The sequence below is a fragment of the Aotus nancymaae genome, unplaced genomic scaffold (genome assembly GCF_030222135.1).
Source record: "Aotus nancymaae isolate 86718 unplaced genomic scaffold, 86718_ANA_hifiasm-v0.15.2.pri h1tg000014l, whole genome shotgun sequence".
Lineage (NCBI taxonomy): Eukaryota > Metazoa > Chordata > Mammalia > Primates > Aotidae > Aotus > Aotus nancymaae.
Genome location: NW_026988425.1, coordinates 120646945 through 120662685, shown reverse-complemented (window position 1 = coordinate 120662685; position 15741 = coordinate 120646945). Strand labels below are relative to the sequence as shown.

General features: G+C 46.3%; 1 protein-coding gene across 2 annotated transcripts in view; it reads left to right on the top strand.

Annotated features, from left to right (window-relative positions):
• ZNF710 (zinc finger protein 710) overlaps window positions 1-15741 on the top strand; it is an 83960-nt gene that overhangs the window by 16782 nt on the left and 51437 nt on the right. Inside the window, exon 1 of one of the 2 annotated variants that reach the window (XM_021674348.2) lies at window positions 13409-13815. The exons of the other annotated variant lie outside the window; for it this stretch is intronic. The gene's annotated coding sequence lies outside the window, so the exon portion shown is untranslated. Of the gene's footprint in view, window positions 1-13408; window positions 13816-15741 lie in introns of those variants that run through there. 2 annotated transcript variants of the gene reach the window in all.

Below are 15741 nucleotides of genomic sequence, written 5' to 3'. Positions count from 1 at the left end.
TGTGCAGCTGTAAGAAAGAATGGACGCTTCCTATGTAGCAATGCACACTGTATACCAGCTAAGATATCTTAGGTGAGAAAGTGAGGGATAGAATGCCTGGTTACGCAGTAGCTCTGCAAAGATATCTAGGAGGCTGGTAACAGTGATTTCCCACAGTGGGGGCAGACTTTTCACTGTGTATCTTTCTCTGTATTTTGAATCTTGTACCTTGTGCACATACTACCTAATAAATTTTTTTAAAGGAAGAAAGGATGCGTAGAAAGAAAGGAGGGTTGGGGGGAGAAGGCTCTCTCACCTTTGCTTTGAATTTTCACTTAGACTGTTTCAGATATACTCTCCAGAAACTGGTGCGAGGTTATCATTTTTAGACCAAGAATGAAGCTCAGAAGTCTGAAATTACCTGCCCAAGTTCATGGAGGGAATTAGCCTTGGAAGCTGGCCTTGAATCCAGTCCTGACTCCAGAGCCATAGGTCTCATCTCTGTCAGTTTTCTTTTTAAATTTATTTTATTTTTATGAGACAGAGTCTCAGTCTGTCACCCATGCTAGAGTGCAGTGGTACAATCATAGCTCACTGCAGCCTCAAACTCCTGGGCTCAAGTGATCCTCCTGCCTCATCCTCTCAAGCAGCTGGGACTACCAGCATGTACCACCATGCCTGGCTCATTTTAAAATTTTTTGCAGAGGTGGGGTCTGTGCTGGTCTCAAACTCCTGGTCTCAAGTGATTCTTCCACCTTGGCTTCCCAAACTGCTGGGATTATAGGCGTGAGCCACTGTGCCCGGCCTCCTCTTTTTTTTAACCAACATTTCACTGGACAAGGACAAATGGCCTAGACCCATCTCTGCCACGGGAGTGAGTGGAAAGAAACTTCCACTCACGCCTCCGCAGCTGGCTTGTGCCTACAGGGCAAAAGCTCGCCAGTCGGTGGTGAAGACCAGCCCAGAGCCTGGCCAGCCACTTCAGACACAGCCAGGAGGAGTAGGGATGGGCATTGCAGCCCTGCCTTTGAAGTTCCCAGCTTTTATCAGAACGTCTGAACCTTATGTTATTTCAAGGGAGCTTTTATTTCTGTCCGTAAACTGGCCTTAGGTAGGTGCCAGCTGCTGCCAGGTGCCAAGGGAGCATTTCCTGGCTCTTAAGCTGGTCCCTTCACTTTGTTTTATGTCAGGGAACACTTTAGGGTAAAGATATTTGGTACTTGGAAGATTCTGGGAGGATAACTTTTAAAAAATATTTTCTATTCAGAAGTGCCATTGGATGGCACCTCTTTAATTAAAGGGAGGGAGAGGTGCGTTTTTACTATTTGTCTCACAGAACTACCTGTGCTGTTTTTCAAAGTAGGGTATTGACTGCTTCCTCCTTGCTGATGAGAAATGCTGTATGGAGAACAAAGCTAGAGGCGTTGGCCATATATAATACGAGGCTGTAATTTATGGGCTACAGCTCCACCAGGGGAAGAATTTGATGTCTTTAAGAGATACAAAATCATCCAGCCCCAGCTGTCCTTGTGTGTGGTGCCATATTTATTTTCTCACTTGGAGTCATCATTCTTTTTTTTTTTTTTTTTTTTGAGACAGAGTCTTGCTCTGTCTCCCAAGCTGGAATGCAGCGGTGCTATCTCGGCTCACCGCAACCTCCACCTCCCAGGTTCAAGCAATTGTCCTGCCCTAGCCTCCTGATTAGCTGGGACTACAGGTGTGTGCTACCATGCCCAGCTAATTTTTGTATTTTTAGTAGAGACGGGGTTTCACCATGTTGACCAGGCTGGTCTTGAAATCCTGACCTCAGGTGATCCACCCGCTTCGGTCTCCTGAAGTGCTGGGATTTACAGGCATGAGTCACCACGCTCAGCTCGGAGTCATCACTCTTTAAGAAAGAGGCAGAATCCTTTCAGGCTGAGGAATGCTCTCGGGGGTAGGAAGTTTTCGGGATTTGTGGGCCTGAGCTGGCATGTCCAACATCCTGTCACTGTCCTTCTTGGCATCTTACAAGGGATGCATCTGAATGACCCACCCTGTCCACTTGTGTTTGGGTGCTCGGTGAAGGTGGGAGTGTCTTGAACAGCACGGTTCTGTCCTCTTGTAAAGTTTGTACTCAGTCAGGCGAAGTGGCTCACCCCTATAATCCCAGCACTTTGGGAGGCTGAGGCAGGAGTATCACGAGGTCAGGAGTTTGAGACCAGCCTGGCCAATATGGTGAAACCCTGTCTCTATGAAAAATAAAAAAATTAGCTGGGCATGGTGGTGTGCACCTGTAGTCCCAGCTACTCGGGAGGCTGAGGCAGGAGAATCGCTTGAACCTGGGAGGTGGAGGTTGCAGTGAGCCAAGATCGCAACACTGCACTCCAGCCTGGATGACAGAGGGAGACTCCATTAAAAAAAAAAAAGTTTGTACTCATCAGTGCCCAGTTGTTTGCAGAATTTGAGAATGGATGGGAGGCACCCAGGAAACATTTCCCAGATGGATGCATTTTGATACTTGAAATAGACTCTAAAGCCTTTGAATTGTGATCATAAAGAGACTGGCGACATTGAGACGCCTCCCCACTGCTCCTCAGGTTTTCCTGGTGCTTGAATAATTAAGTCCATGCCCTGTGGAAACTCCTTCCCTGGGCTCTAGGGCATCTCTGAGCAAAGGCCAGCTTCTCTAAACAGCGTGCTGTGAGTGGTCTGGGCGTCCTCCCCAGCGTTCTGTTCCATCATATCCTTGTGTTCTGTCTCACTATCCGGAAAAACTTCTGTGTAACATCAGCTGTGTTCTTTTGCTTCATTTGCAGAGCTTGTCAGAATTTCTTTTCTAAATCGCTGTTTGGGGCTTTTCTTTTCTTTTTTTTTTTTTGAGATGGAGTCTCGATCTTGGAGTACAGTGGTGCGATCTCGGCTCACTGCACCCTCTGCCTTCCGGTTCAAGCAATTCTCTTGCCTCAGCCTCCCGAGTAGCTGGGACTACAGGCATGCACCATCACACCTGGCTAATTTTTGTATTTTCAGTAGAGACTGGGTCACCATGTTGGCCAGGCTGGTCTCAAACTCCTCAGGTCATCCGCCCACCTCGGCCTCCCAAGGTGCTAGGATTACAGGCGTGAGCCACTGTGCCTGGCCACTTTTCTTTTGAAACATAGTTTTAGTCTCTCACTCAGGCTGGAGTACAGTGGCGCGATCTCGGCTTGCTGCAACCTCCACCTCCTGGATTCAAGGGATTCTCCTGCCTCAACCTCCCGAGTAGCTGGGATCACAGGCTTGTATCACCACACCCAGCTACTTTTTGTATTTTTAGTAGAGCCAGGGTTTCACCATGTTGGCCAGGCTAGTCTCAAACTCCTGACCTCAGGTGATCCACCCACCTCGGCCTCCCAAAGTGCTGGGATTACAGGCATGGGCCACCTCACCCAGCTGGGTTTTTCTACCTTGGTTGTAAAAATTCATTTCCTGTCACCACCTAGATTCACAAATCTTAGGGTAGAAACTGGCCGTTTTTCCCCTCCTCTTCGAATTCATTGTCTAAAGAAATGGCCATTGCCCTTTATCTAAAGCAGGACAGAGGTCACGTCTGCTTTGTCCTTCTGCACGGTGGCCCCTGCCTACCCCTCACCTCTCCTCTCCAGCTACAGTGACTGGAAGGGCCACAGAGGAAAGCCAGGCCCTGGGTCTTCATGGACGTTGTTGGAGAATATGCCTCCTGGCTGGTGGCTCTCACTCTTCTGTGCTCAGTAGGGCCTTGTGGAGGAGTCTAATTCCTCTGTCTTGGAAACCACCTCTTAGTCCTTGAAAATATTCTTAGGTGGTTTTAAGATGCCTCTGTCTAGTATTTTTTTTTTTAATCCAGCTCAGATTTGAATGCCCAAGGAATAAACAGTCTCTTGGATCTTGTATCTCTTCCTTTTGTTTTTTAGAAAATAGCTTTTATTGATTTCTTTTCTTGCTACAAAGAGGTTGATGATTATTGCAGAAAATTTAGGGACTATAAGTAGGCAAAAAGAAGAACATAAAAACTACCTACAATTATTAATATTTTAGTATATTGTGTAGCTCCCCAGCATATTTTTCAGTTTAAAAATTGAGATCATATTGTTTGTACCATCTTCTTTCTTTCTTTCTTCCTTCCTTCCTTCCTTTCTTTCTTTCTCTTTCTTCTTTCTGCTTTTACTTTACAACATGTGATTACAATTTCCATCAGATTAAACAGCCTCCCACAGGTCACTCTAAAGGGTTGGATAGCCCTTTTGAACAGATGGACTATCATTTATTTACGCAATCACCTACATTGTTTCCTCTGTTTCTGTCTTGTAAAGAATGCTGTGGTGAACATCCTTGGGTACTTTTGCCTGCAGACTTGGTGATTTCCTTGGGATGCATCTCCAGAAGAGAATCCCTGGGCCAAGGACACATTCTAAAGGCTACTGATCTAGATGGTCAGTTGCCTCCTAGACACACTGCATCATATTTGGATTCTGTTGAGCCACATACTAACTCTTGTTCTTTTAAACACAGTCGTGTGTCTTTCCAACCTCTCTTTCCTAATGTTTCACACTGGTCACACAGGTTGCCAAGGAAGGGCCTGAGAGACCCCCAGCACAGCTGACCTGTGAAAGGGAGTCTGCCATCCTGGCCCCTCGGTTTGCAATGGGAGCACAAGGGCTGGGCCCAGAGTCCCTGTCTGGCCTCCTGTCACCCCAGGCAGTTGCAGGCCTGTGGCCTCCCAGGAAAACCTTCTCTGGTGCCAGCCCTTAGGGTGCCCGAGGCAGAGAGCTGGCTTTGAGGATTCCAGAGTCTGTCAGAGAATGTAGGCTGGTCTTTCTTCCAAGAGAATGCTCCTAAGGAAACATCCTGCCCTAATCCAGAGACCAGGTTAGTGCTGCTTATGGTCAGGGAGAGGCAGGAGCTGAGGATTTCCTGTGCAGGCTTCAGACTCTGGCCTGGGAGTCCCGGCCAGGAAAGCTCCTCTGCCCAGACTTTCAGCCCCAGGAAGCCCAGTTCTTCGTCATCACTTGGTGGGAACAGAAGGAAGTTTGATGGAAGGACTGAGGAAGTAGCATTTGCGTGGTCTAAATCGGACCTTCCTGTTCCAATCTTGACCGGCTCTTCCTCCTTTTCCTCTCTCTTCCTCCCACGTGACCACGTTCTTCTGGGGCCTCTGGGGCCCTTCCTGTCTGCGGAGCTTCTTTCTTCCCTTTTCTCTCCTGCCAGCACCTATGCTGGTGCCCACCTTCAGGACTGGGCACGCACAGGCACCTCACTGCCCTCTCCCTCTTCCAGCTCTGCTCCCACCCACCCTGCACCCTTCCGTCCAGGCTGGACTGGCCCAGCTGAGGCCCGAGCTGCCTCTCCCCGGGAGACACAGCATGCCAGCTGCTGCCCGGATGGGTTACAAAAAACACAAACACAAACCCCCGCCCAATGAGGGACGTTTCGGTTTCTATGAACCTGATGGCTCCTGTGTTGGAAATGAGAGGCGCAGGTTGGGAGAGGGAGGACGATGTCCCCTGGGGTGGGCTTTGTTTAAATTTTAATATGCTCTTCCTTTTTCTCAAAGTGCCAGCAACGGCTCCCAGCTCCTTTGTCATTTTAGCCCCGTTATCTGTCTGGTGGATGAAATCTCTTATCTGCCCAATCCTCCCTCTCCTCCTGAATGGCGGGTCCCCCACCCACCTCCCCCCAACTTGTGACAGTGTTACAGATCCCATTCTTAGATTCAGATGAAACCGTCACTTTGCTTCTTTAGTTGATTAAGATTTGGGGAAAGCGGGGGTCTGTTTGTGATGGCGTTGGACTTACCAAGGGCAGGAGTAGTGGCCACTTTGGTGTCCTGTGAGAGAGAGGGTGGCACCCCACCCTTAGCAGCCTGGGGAATGTCAGCCCTAGGGGTGAGGTCTCGGCTCTGGGTTCCTTACGATGGCATCAGACGTTTGCTCCAGTGTGTGTTCGAACTTCTGACCTGGCACCTCCTCAGCCTTGGGGAGCTCTCTCAACTGCGTCCTTTGTCGGATGGGAACTGCATTAGACGCAGAAACACAGAGCTGCTCTTTCCCCTACAGGCAGGCACAGATTGAAAAGGCCCCCACAGAAGCAGCTCAAAGGCCAGGGGAGGACCTCACCCTCTGGTCACAGGACTCAGGATTAGAGAAGCGTGGCTTTCGGTCTCGGCTCGCCGTCTCCTAGCCGTGATGACCACAACCTCCCCGAGCCTTGGTGTCACAACCTGTGAAATGGGTTCATGAGTCTACTACTCATAGCTGTGCTGTGCGTTTGTATATAACCCATGGTTACCCCGATTACCTGCAGACCATGGGGACCATCCTGAATCCTCTGTTTTCTGAAAAATCTGCCTCCCTTCAGTTAGCAAGCATTTCCCAACTACCTACCATGTGTTAAACTCTGTCATATTAAGGTGAATGGCGTGGTCTGTTTCCCCAGTGAGCCCCAGTCCAAAAGGGGTACTAGTATTGGATGTAGACACAAAAGCACAGGAAGTTAGCTCTTCGAATGTGCTGGGGGCAGGGGGCTGTAGGGAAGACTGCTTGGTGGAGGTGGTGTCTAGCTGAGTCCTAGCAGACAAAGGAGGCATGGGGGGCCGGGTGCAGTGGCTCACACCTGTAATCCCAGCACTTTGGGAGGCCGAGGCAGGTGGATCACCTGAGGTCAGGAGTCCAAGACCAGCCTGGTGAACATGGCAAAACCCTGTCTCTACTAAAAATACAAAAATTAGCCAGGTATGGTGGCACATGCCTGTAATCGCATCTACTTGGGAGGCTGAGGCAGGAGAATCGCTTGAACCTGGGAGGCAGAGGTTGCAGTGAGCCAACATCAAACTACTCCACTTCAGCCTGAGTGACAGAGCGAGACTCCATCTCAAAAAAAACCCCAAAAATGAAGGAGGCATGGGGGACTAAACCGTGCAAAGGCAGCTAGGGACACATTTGAGGGGTCGGAGGGGGATTGTGGCTGAGATGACAGAAGATGAGGCTTCAGGTATAGGTGGGGACCAACTGAGAATGTGTCAGAACTGGACTGCATCCCGGGGCCTAGGAGGCCACCAGTGTGTTCTGAGCAAGAAGCAATATGGCGGCTCACTCTGGCATAGACCGGGGCACTTGGGGCTTGTGTCGCTAAATCCCTGTGGGGAAATCCCTTTGGAAATGTTGACCTGAGAGGTGAGAAACCCTCAGAGGAATACATGTGGCACTTCTGCTTGACTTCCTTCTCATTTCGCCTAGAATTTCTGCTTTGCGCCAGCTGTTTACAGATAATTTACAAAAATACATTAATAGGCTTGATCGTGTTTCTTAAAATTCACTGAGAAGTAACCCCAAGTAAAATTTTTCCACTGGGGCATGTTCTGAATACATATTTATAGTTACTGAACCATTTGAGAATGTAGGAAGCTCTTTTGAAATGTTGCATGACATCTTCAGGTTGGGTTTTCCCCAGTCCTAGCAAGGGAAGGAGAAGGAGAATGAATGTGTGTCAGGCAGCTGCTAGAGGCCAGACACTGATCTAGATTCTTTTAATTTAGTGACTCAGTGAGAAATAGCATTCCTCTTCCCGTTTTACAGACAGGGAAACTGAGGCTCATGAAGGTGGCTGCTTTCCCAAGGCCTCGCACCTATAAGGGGTGGTAGTGGGATTTGAACCCAGATACAATGAGTCCAAAGCTCACAATCCATCCGTTGAACCACTCTGCCACCCAGCTCCTAAGACCTGCCAGAAAGGTGAAGCAGGAGCTACAGAGGTGGCTGAGCCACTGGAGAGCCTGCTGGCTTCTAGATAAAAATCAGAGCTGAAACACCTGCTCGGAAGCCTTCCTTTCTCCCTGTGCAAGTTCTGCTGCTGGCAGGCACACTGGAAGCAGCCCTTCTCTGGGTAGCAGTCTTCCAAAGAGCGATGGCTGCAAACTCTTGGCTACATTCTGAGTTGGGGGTTCAGCCCACTGCATAGAGCAGTAGGTAGGAAGTTGGTGCCTATAGGTGGCATCACGTTGAACATACACACTTGAAGGTGAGCCAGGCGTGGTGGCTCATGCCTGTAATCCCTGTGACTCAGGAGGCTGAGGAAGGAAGATCCCTTGAGCCCAAAAGTTCAAGGCTGCAGTGAACCATGATCATACCACTGCACACCAGCCTGGGTGAAACAGTGAGACCCCAACTCTATTAAATGCAAAATAAAACATAACTATGCTTGGCTGGGCACAGTGGCTCATGCCTGTAATCCCAACACTTTGGGAGGCCAAGGCAGGTGGAGGTGGATCAGCTGAGTTCAGGAGTTCAAGACCAGCCTAAACAACATGGCAAAAAACTGGTCTCTACCAAAAATACAAAAAATTAGCTGGGCGTGGTGGCACACACCTGTAGTCCCAGCTACTCGGGAGGCTGAGGTGGGTGGATCACTTGAGCCTAGGAGATGGAGGTTGCAGTGAACTGAGATCGTGCCACTGCACCACTGCAGCCTGGGTGACCAAGTGAAACCTTAAACAAAAAAAAAAAGGGCATGCTTGGAGGTGACAACACAGAACACCCAGCCATGGAGTAGTGAGGGAGCAGGAGGCCAGGTTTATAGAAAACGGATGTCTGTGGCTCTTTTCCCTGGCCACATCATGCCACCCTCCTTCACATCCCTTATCTAAGCCATGCCTGTCCAGGTGGTGAACGTTCCTAGGAAACAAGACGCTTCACTGGGGCACTGGGTGCCCCAGCATCTCTGCCCATCACTGCAGTTTTGGCGCATGCCGTATTTTCTTGGCCATCTTAACACATTCCCCCGCAGAAAGGGCACCTCGGTCAGGATTCTCTTTTCCTGACTTTCTAGGAGTGTCTTCCTCACTCTTACTCCTATGGACCCAGACCCCACCAGACTGTGTTGGGGGTAGGGGGGTTATTAGATGCCAGTTGAGACAGCCGATGGCCCCCCACCTGTGCTCCTTCCTCCAGTCTGGTCCAGAGGATTCAGATCCATGAGGATGGGTGGCAGAGAAACAGATGACCCCAGCATAGGTCGACTCCCAGTAATGGCAGTAGATGTGTGGGGAAAGAGCACAGGTGGCCGCAGGGCCATGGCATGCCTGGGCAGTGCATTTGCCCATCACCTGCTTGTGAAATGATGGGTCCCTCAGGAACTACTCTGACTGTGGCTTCCTTGCTAGGCCCCCTCTTCCTCTCATACTTGATCGTCTCTGCTGCCTCTCCCTCCACCTCCATCATTGCTTTCTTCTGAGGGTTAGCAGGTAGATCTCCCTCCTAGATCAGCCTGCCAAATCTCCCCGCAGTTTTTGGCCACCTCCTCTCCAGAGCTGCTGGTGTTGGGGGTGGGTGGCAGAAGCCAATAGAACGGCCAAGGTGAACATCGGCCACCCTTTCCATTAGCAAAGGCCTGCACCTGGGGTTTGGCCAGAGTTCTCTGAATTCACTTGGTCTCTGGGAATTGACCTTGGGTTGAAAATGCCGTTTTTCCAGTAGGCTTTAGAGATCATGTTGAGGAAGAAACAAAATAGCCTGCACAATGTGTTGCTATGGTTGGATTTCACTGGCTATTTTTTATATACCTGTCTTCCCTGTGAGAGAAAACTCAGCCATGGCAGTAGGCGAGGGAAGCTCATTTGAGAGTGGGGGGCATTGAGGGGTGAGGGTGGTTCTCTGGGGTACCCCTGAGAATGAATTTCCTCCTCCAGAGCAAGGGTGACCAGGTCCCTCACAATTATTCCTCAAGTTCTTGGTGGCTTCCTTCACTCTGGCCAGGGAGAGCTTTGCAGAAATACTGTTCCAACAGCAGAGCATGGAGCATGTCTGTGACCAAACCTTTAGCAAATACATATTTAAAGGAATCTTACTATTAAAATAGTCAACCTTACGGTTTATGTAGAAAATCTGATAAATATAGACAAGGGCGAAGACAGTACAAATTGCCCCATAATCTCACAAGTTGGAAATAACACCATTTAGTACTTTTGTGTATTTCCTTGCAGCCTTTTTCATTGCACATATGTAAACACACTGTATTTTAAACATGGTTACAAGCACATTGAACTTTATATCCTTTTTCTTTTTCGTTTGACATAACATTATGGCAAACAAAAACTTTAAAAAAGCACATGGGCTTTGCAAGTGAGCATATGCTTTGCAAACATTTCTGTCAGCTACCAGTAACCAACTGCAAGAACTCACATTCTACCCAAAACAGAAATTGTGCCAGTTGGGGAGTCCTTTGATCACCATGCAGTAAACCTCGCCAAAATGTTGTAAATTTAAACAAACTAAAACTAAAACCCAACCACTTGAAAAAATTTAAAGCATTTAAACTGCTATTGGTTCAAGGAAGAAATAAAGAATGTACTGACAAATATTTAGAAAGCATTGAAAACTAGAATGCCACATACCCAAACCTATGGGAGACAGCTGGCACTATTCTCGTTGCCTTAAATGCTTTTATTATTAAAAAGGGAGAGAGAAAAAGAGAATAAACCAAGCATTCAGCCTGAGTGCTTACGAAAAAAAGAATAAAAACAGCCCCTAAGGAAAACAGAAGGGAAAAAAATAGTGATGATAAAGGCAGAAATAAATGAATTAGGAAACAGAAACACTGTGAAATTAGCAAACATATCCAAGAGCAGAATCTGTTTTTAAACAAACAGCAAAGTAGACTAACCCCTGGCAAATCTGTTTGAGAAATAAAAGGGAGACATGAAAAAAAGCAAGGGAATGAGAGAGGGGACATTGCAATAGATACAGAGGAAATTTTAAAATAATAGAAATTTATGCGTAATCATAGGTATAATTTCAAAATCTCAATTAAGGCATGCTTCTCTGAAAATGTATATGTTGCTAATTGAGAAAAAAATTTCAATCCTTATGAAAGCACTGCCCCTCTGCCCACCAAAGACACTGGTCCCAAGTATTTTTGCTGGTTAATTATTTCAAATTTGATAATACTGATAACGCTAAGCTGTTCCGTAGCTTAGCAAAAGATGGAGTGCTCTTCAATTCTTTCTACAAAGCAAAATAAGCCTGATATTAAACATGGCAAAGAGACTTTTGAAGAATGAAAATGCTGGGGAGGAAATAGAATTCAATAATATATTAAACAAGTCATCCACCATAACCCAGCGGGGCAGGAGGAAAGAATAGTCAATATTAGGAAAGCTTAATATAGTAACTACGTCATGCTAATGCATTAAAGTAAAACCGTATTGTTTCCAATATGTGCCGGGGAAAAATGATTAAGCTGAACAACCGTGTTTACCTAATCAATACAGCAAAAAAGGAACACAAGGGTGCATTCTTAGCATAATCAAAAATATCTATTTCAAACCAATAACCAATTCTGTAATTAACTTCAACACTAGAGGCATTCTTGTGGAAACCAGTAACAAAATAAGGAGGCCTGCCATTACCATCACGATTTAACATTGCTTTTCACACTTTAGTCAACATAATACTGAAACAGACACATATAAATATTAGAAATAAGGAGTAAAAGTAATAAATAACAGTAAGTAAAATCTCTACCAAATCTTAGGCTAGAAGTTGATTTCCAAAGTTTAGAATCAATAGCAAAAGTCATCAGAAAATTCAACAGATTTGACTACATTAAAAAATTGTAATTTGTTTTTTGTTGTTTCTGGTTTTGTGTGGCTTTTTTTTTTTTTGAGACTGAGTCTTGCTCTGTCACCCAGGCTGGAGTGCAGTGGTGAGATCTCAGCTCACTGCAACCTCCACCTCCCGGGTTCAAGAGATTCTCCTGCCTCAGCCTCCCAAGTAGCTGGGATCACAGGCATGTGCTACCAACCCGGCTACTTTTTGGATTTTTCACCATATCGGTCAGGCTGGTCTCGAACTCCTGACCGTAAATGATCCACCTGTCTCTGCCTCCCAAAGTGCTGGGATTATAGACATGACCCACCATGTCCAGCCATTGACATTTTAATTCTACCAAGATCCTATATAGATTCGTTTTTAAAAATCAAGATTTGAAGTTGGGGGATGGTCTGAAAAAATTTTTTTAAAAATCAAGATTTAAATTCGAAGGCCTTGCTCATGCCTGTAATATTAGCACTTTGGGAGGCCAAGGCAGGCTGATCATTTGAGGCCAGGAGTTCAAAACTAGCCTGGCCAACATGGCAAAACGTTGCCTCTACTAAAAATACAAAAATAAGCTGGACGTGGTGGTATATGCCTGTAGTCCCAGCTGCTCGAGAGGCTGAGGCATGAGAATCACTTGAACCCGGGAGGTGGAAGTTGCAGTGAGCTGAGATGATTGCGCCTTGGTGATGGAGTGAGGTGCTGTTTTGAAAAAATAAGATTTAAACGAAGACAATATGCACAGACAATATAATTAGCAAACAAATGCCTGACCTAAAGAAAACGCTGAATAGTGAGCTCCATGTGGCTAGGGACCAGGTCAGTTCTGCATGGCAGGTACTATATTGAGTTAATATTTGAGTTGACTGTATAGAATTAATATTTGTTGAATAAATTAATGAATGCAGTACAAGTTTTTAAAATATGCCATTTTAAACTTTTTAAATTAGAAGAGTTTTTAAAAGAGTTTATTATGAAACAATTTCAACTATAGAGAGAAATGGAAAGAATATTACAGTAAATACCCATACACCAACAGCTGAGATTTTAATAGATGTTAACATTTGCCATATTTGCTTCATCTGCTGTTGGAAATAGATGCTCAGTGCCACAGACAAAAATCAGCACTGAGACAAAGGGCCTTTTAGCAATGCAATTTTTACTTCCTGGACTGCAGGAAGGGTACTCCCACTAGCCATCTTGCCATGAGAGTACAAAGAACAAAGGAATACTCCATTGGCTGGAGTCAGACCTCACAAACTAAACTAAAACCTGATTGGCTAACAGCTTAAAACTTTTCTAAACAGGTAAAAGCAATGGAGAACTGGGACATGCCTGTGAGCACGTCCAGCACAGATATCTTGGTTAAAGTACAAGAATGTACAGTGTACTAAGTGCCTGTAAGCATGGTGTGTCTAACAGCTACATAGGATAGGGCTTAGCAAAGAGTTATTAGCACACTTATGATTTATTCTTTAACAAGAAAGGAAACTTGAAAAAGGAACTTTCCTACTTCCCATGTCTGCACAGGTATATATTTTTTTCCTGAACCATTTTAAAGAAAGTTACAGAGCACACATCATTTCTCCCTTCAATACTTAGGCATACAAATCCTCAGTCACCCAGAACATAGCAATCTGTATGCAGGGGACGGAAGCCACTGCCCTGTGCTCCAAGGGTGTCTCTGCAGATCGTCCCAGTCCTTGAGAAGGTGTTTAGCAGTCACAGACATGACCTTCTGATATGTAAAAGAAGAGAAAATACACATTTATTGTGTATCATGCCCTGTGCTGGAAGTTTTACCAGTGGTCTCCTGTTTAAATCCTTTCCATTATGCCCGTTTTATGGGAAATTGAGGTTCAGAAAGGTTAAGTGACTTGCCCCAGTTGATGCAGTGTCATTATTCACCCAGTCCCTTCTGATGCTGTCTAACGACATGACATTTGCCCCTTCCCTTTATCTTCTCTGTGCATGAATGCATGGAAGTGACTTACTGGGTAGTGTGGACAGACTGGTAGCAGTCTGAGTGTCCTCCAGTGCAAGGATTGGCAGGCAAGTGGGGATCTGTGTCTGTGGGGTCTGACTGTGAATATGGGTGATCGATTATGAACATGGAATATTGAAAATCACTTGTTGCATCCAGGTAACAAGTAGGACACCAGATGGTATACACCACAACCAAAACCATGTGAAAAACAGGTGCATGAAGAGGACCAGGAAGAAATATACAGGAAGTGGTTGCATTAGGGTGAGAAGGAGTATTTATGTTTTTCTCTTCCATCTTTCTCAAACCTTTTGTAATGGGTGGTTTTATTAATTTTGTAATGGAAAATGTTAATTTAAAAGCAGTCTATTTGCAGTTTAGTAAGCTCACAGCAGGGAAAGGCTGTGCTCTGTTTATTGCTGTTACTTTTTTCCAGCACCTGCCCCCATGCCTGGAAATTCTGGAGATAATAAATATAGGTGTGGAACAAGTGTCCACTGGGACACCTCTCAGAGGACCTTGACCCAGGAACATATTTGCATAGAGTTTCCCTCAGCTGGGGAAGGTTTCCCCAGGAGAGCACCAGCCAGGTGTGTGTCACAGGATATATTTACAGGGTGGTAAGCTCTCCTGGTCCAACGAAAAAGTCTCCAGCAAGGTGTAGGGGCCATTCTGGCCATTTGGCATCACCAGGTCAGTTAGTGCTGATACAAACCACAGAGAACGAACAAACTCCAATTCAGATGGAAATAGATTTTATGTCATTCTGGGACTTTCATACTTGATAATAGACTGAGCATGGTGGTTCACACATGTAATCCTAGTACTTTGGGAGGCCAAGGCGGGAGGATCACTTGCAGCAAGGAGACTGAGACCAGCCTGGGCAAGGTAGCAAGACCCAGTCTCTACAAAAAATTTTTTTGTTTGGTTTTTTTTTGAGAGGAAGTCTCGCACAGTCGCCTAGGCTGGAGTGCAGTGGCACCATCTCGGCTCAGCCTCTGCAACCTCTGCATCCCGATTCAAGCGATTCTTCTGCCTCAGCCTCCCAAGTAGCTGGGACTGCAGGCGTGTGCCACCATGTCTGGCTAATTTTTGTATTTGTATTTTTATTTTTTGACACCATCTTGGCTCACTACAACCTCCACCTCCTGGGTTCAAGTGATTCTCTTGCCTCAAGGCCTCCCGAATAGCTGGGACTACAGGTGCACGCCACCATGCCCGGCTAATTTTTGTATTTTTAGTAGAGATGGGGTTTCACCATCCACGTTGGCCAGGATGGTCTTGATCTCTTGACCTCATGAACCGCCTGCCTCGGCCTTGCAAAGTGTAATACACCTGAGCCACCACGCCTGGCCTAATTTGTGTATTTTTAGTAGAAATAGGTTTCACCAGGTTGGCCAGGTTGGTCTCGAACTCCTGACCTTAGGTGATCTGCCCACCTTGGCCTCCCAAAGTGTTGGGATTACAGGCGTGAGCCACCACACCTGGCCAAAAAAAATTTTTTGTTGTTTTTTGGTTTAAAATTAAAAAGATCAAGCTTGATAATCACAATCATATAAGCAGCTATTTATTAAGTGCTCACTAAAGGCCGGCCTAAGTGCATTTACAGACATTCCTTATTTAAGTTTCACAACAACCGGAAGAATTAGCTATTGGCCGGGAGCAGTGGCTCACACCTGTAATCCCAACACTTTGGAAGGCTGAGGCAGGTGGATCACCTGAAGTCAGGAGTTAAAGACCAGCCTGGTCAACATTGAGAAAACTTGTCTCTACTAAAAATACAAAATTAACTGGGTGTGGTGGTGCATGCCTCTAATCTCAGCTACTTGGGAGGCTGAGGCAGGTGAATTGCTGGAACCTGGGAGACGGAGGTTGCAGTGAGCTGGGATCACGACATTGTACTCCAGGCTGGGCAACAAGAGTGAAACTCCATCTCAAAAAAAAAGAAGAAAGAAAAAGAATTAGCTATCGGCTCCATTTTATAGGTGAAGAAACTGAGGCACAGAGGGAGCAAAGCGGGATGGGTTTCAGGGCAAGTCTTGGTTTTGCCAAGTACTGACCTTCAGCAAATCACAAGCCTTCTGGGCTTTCATTTCCTCGTCTCTGAAGGAAACAGCTGGCAGGAGTTGAGTGTTTACCATGTGCCAGGCCCTGGCCACACACTCTGAACACGTGCACCAGAGTGCGAGT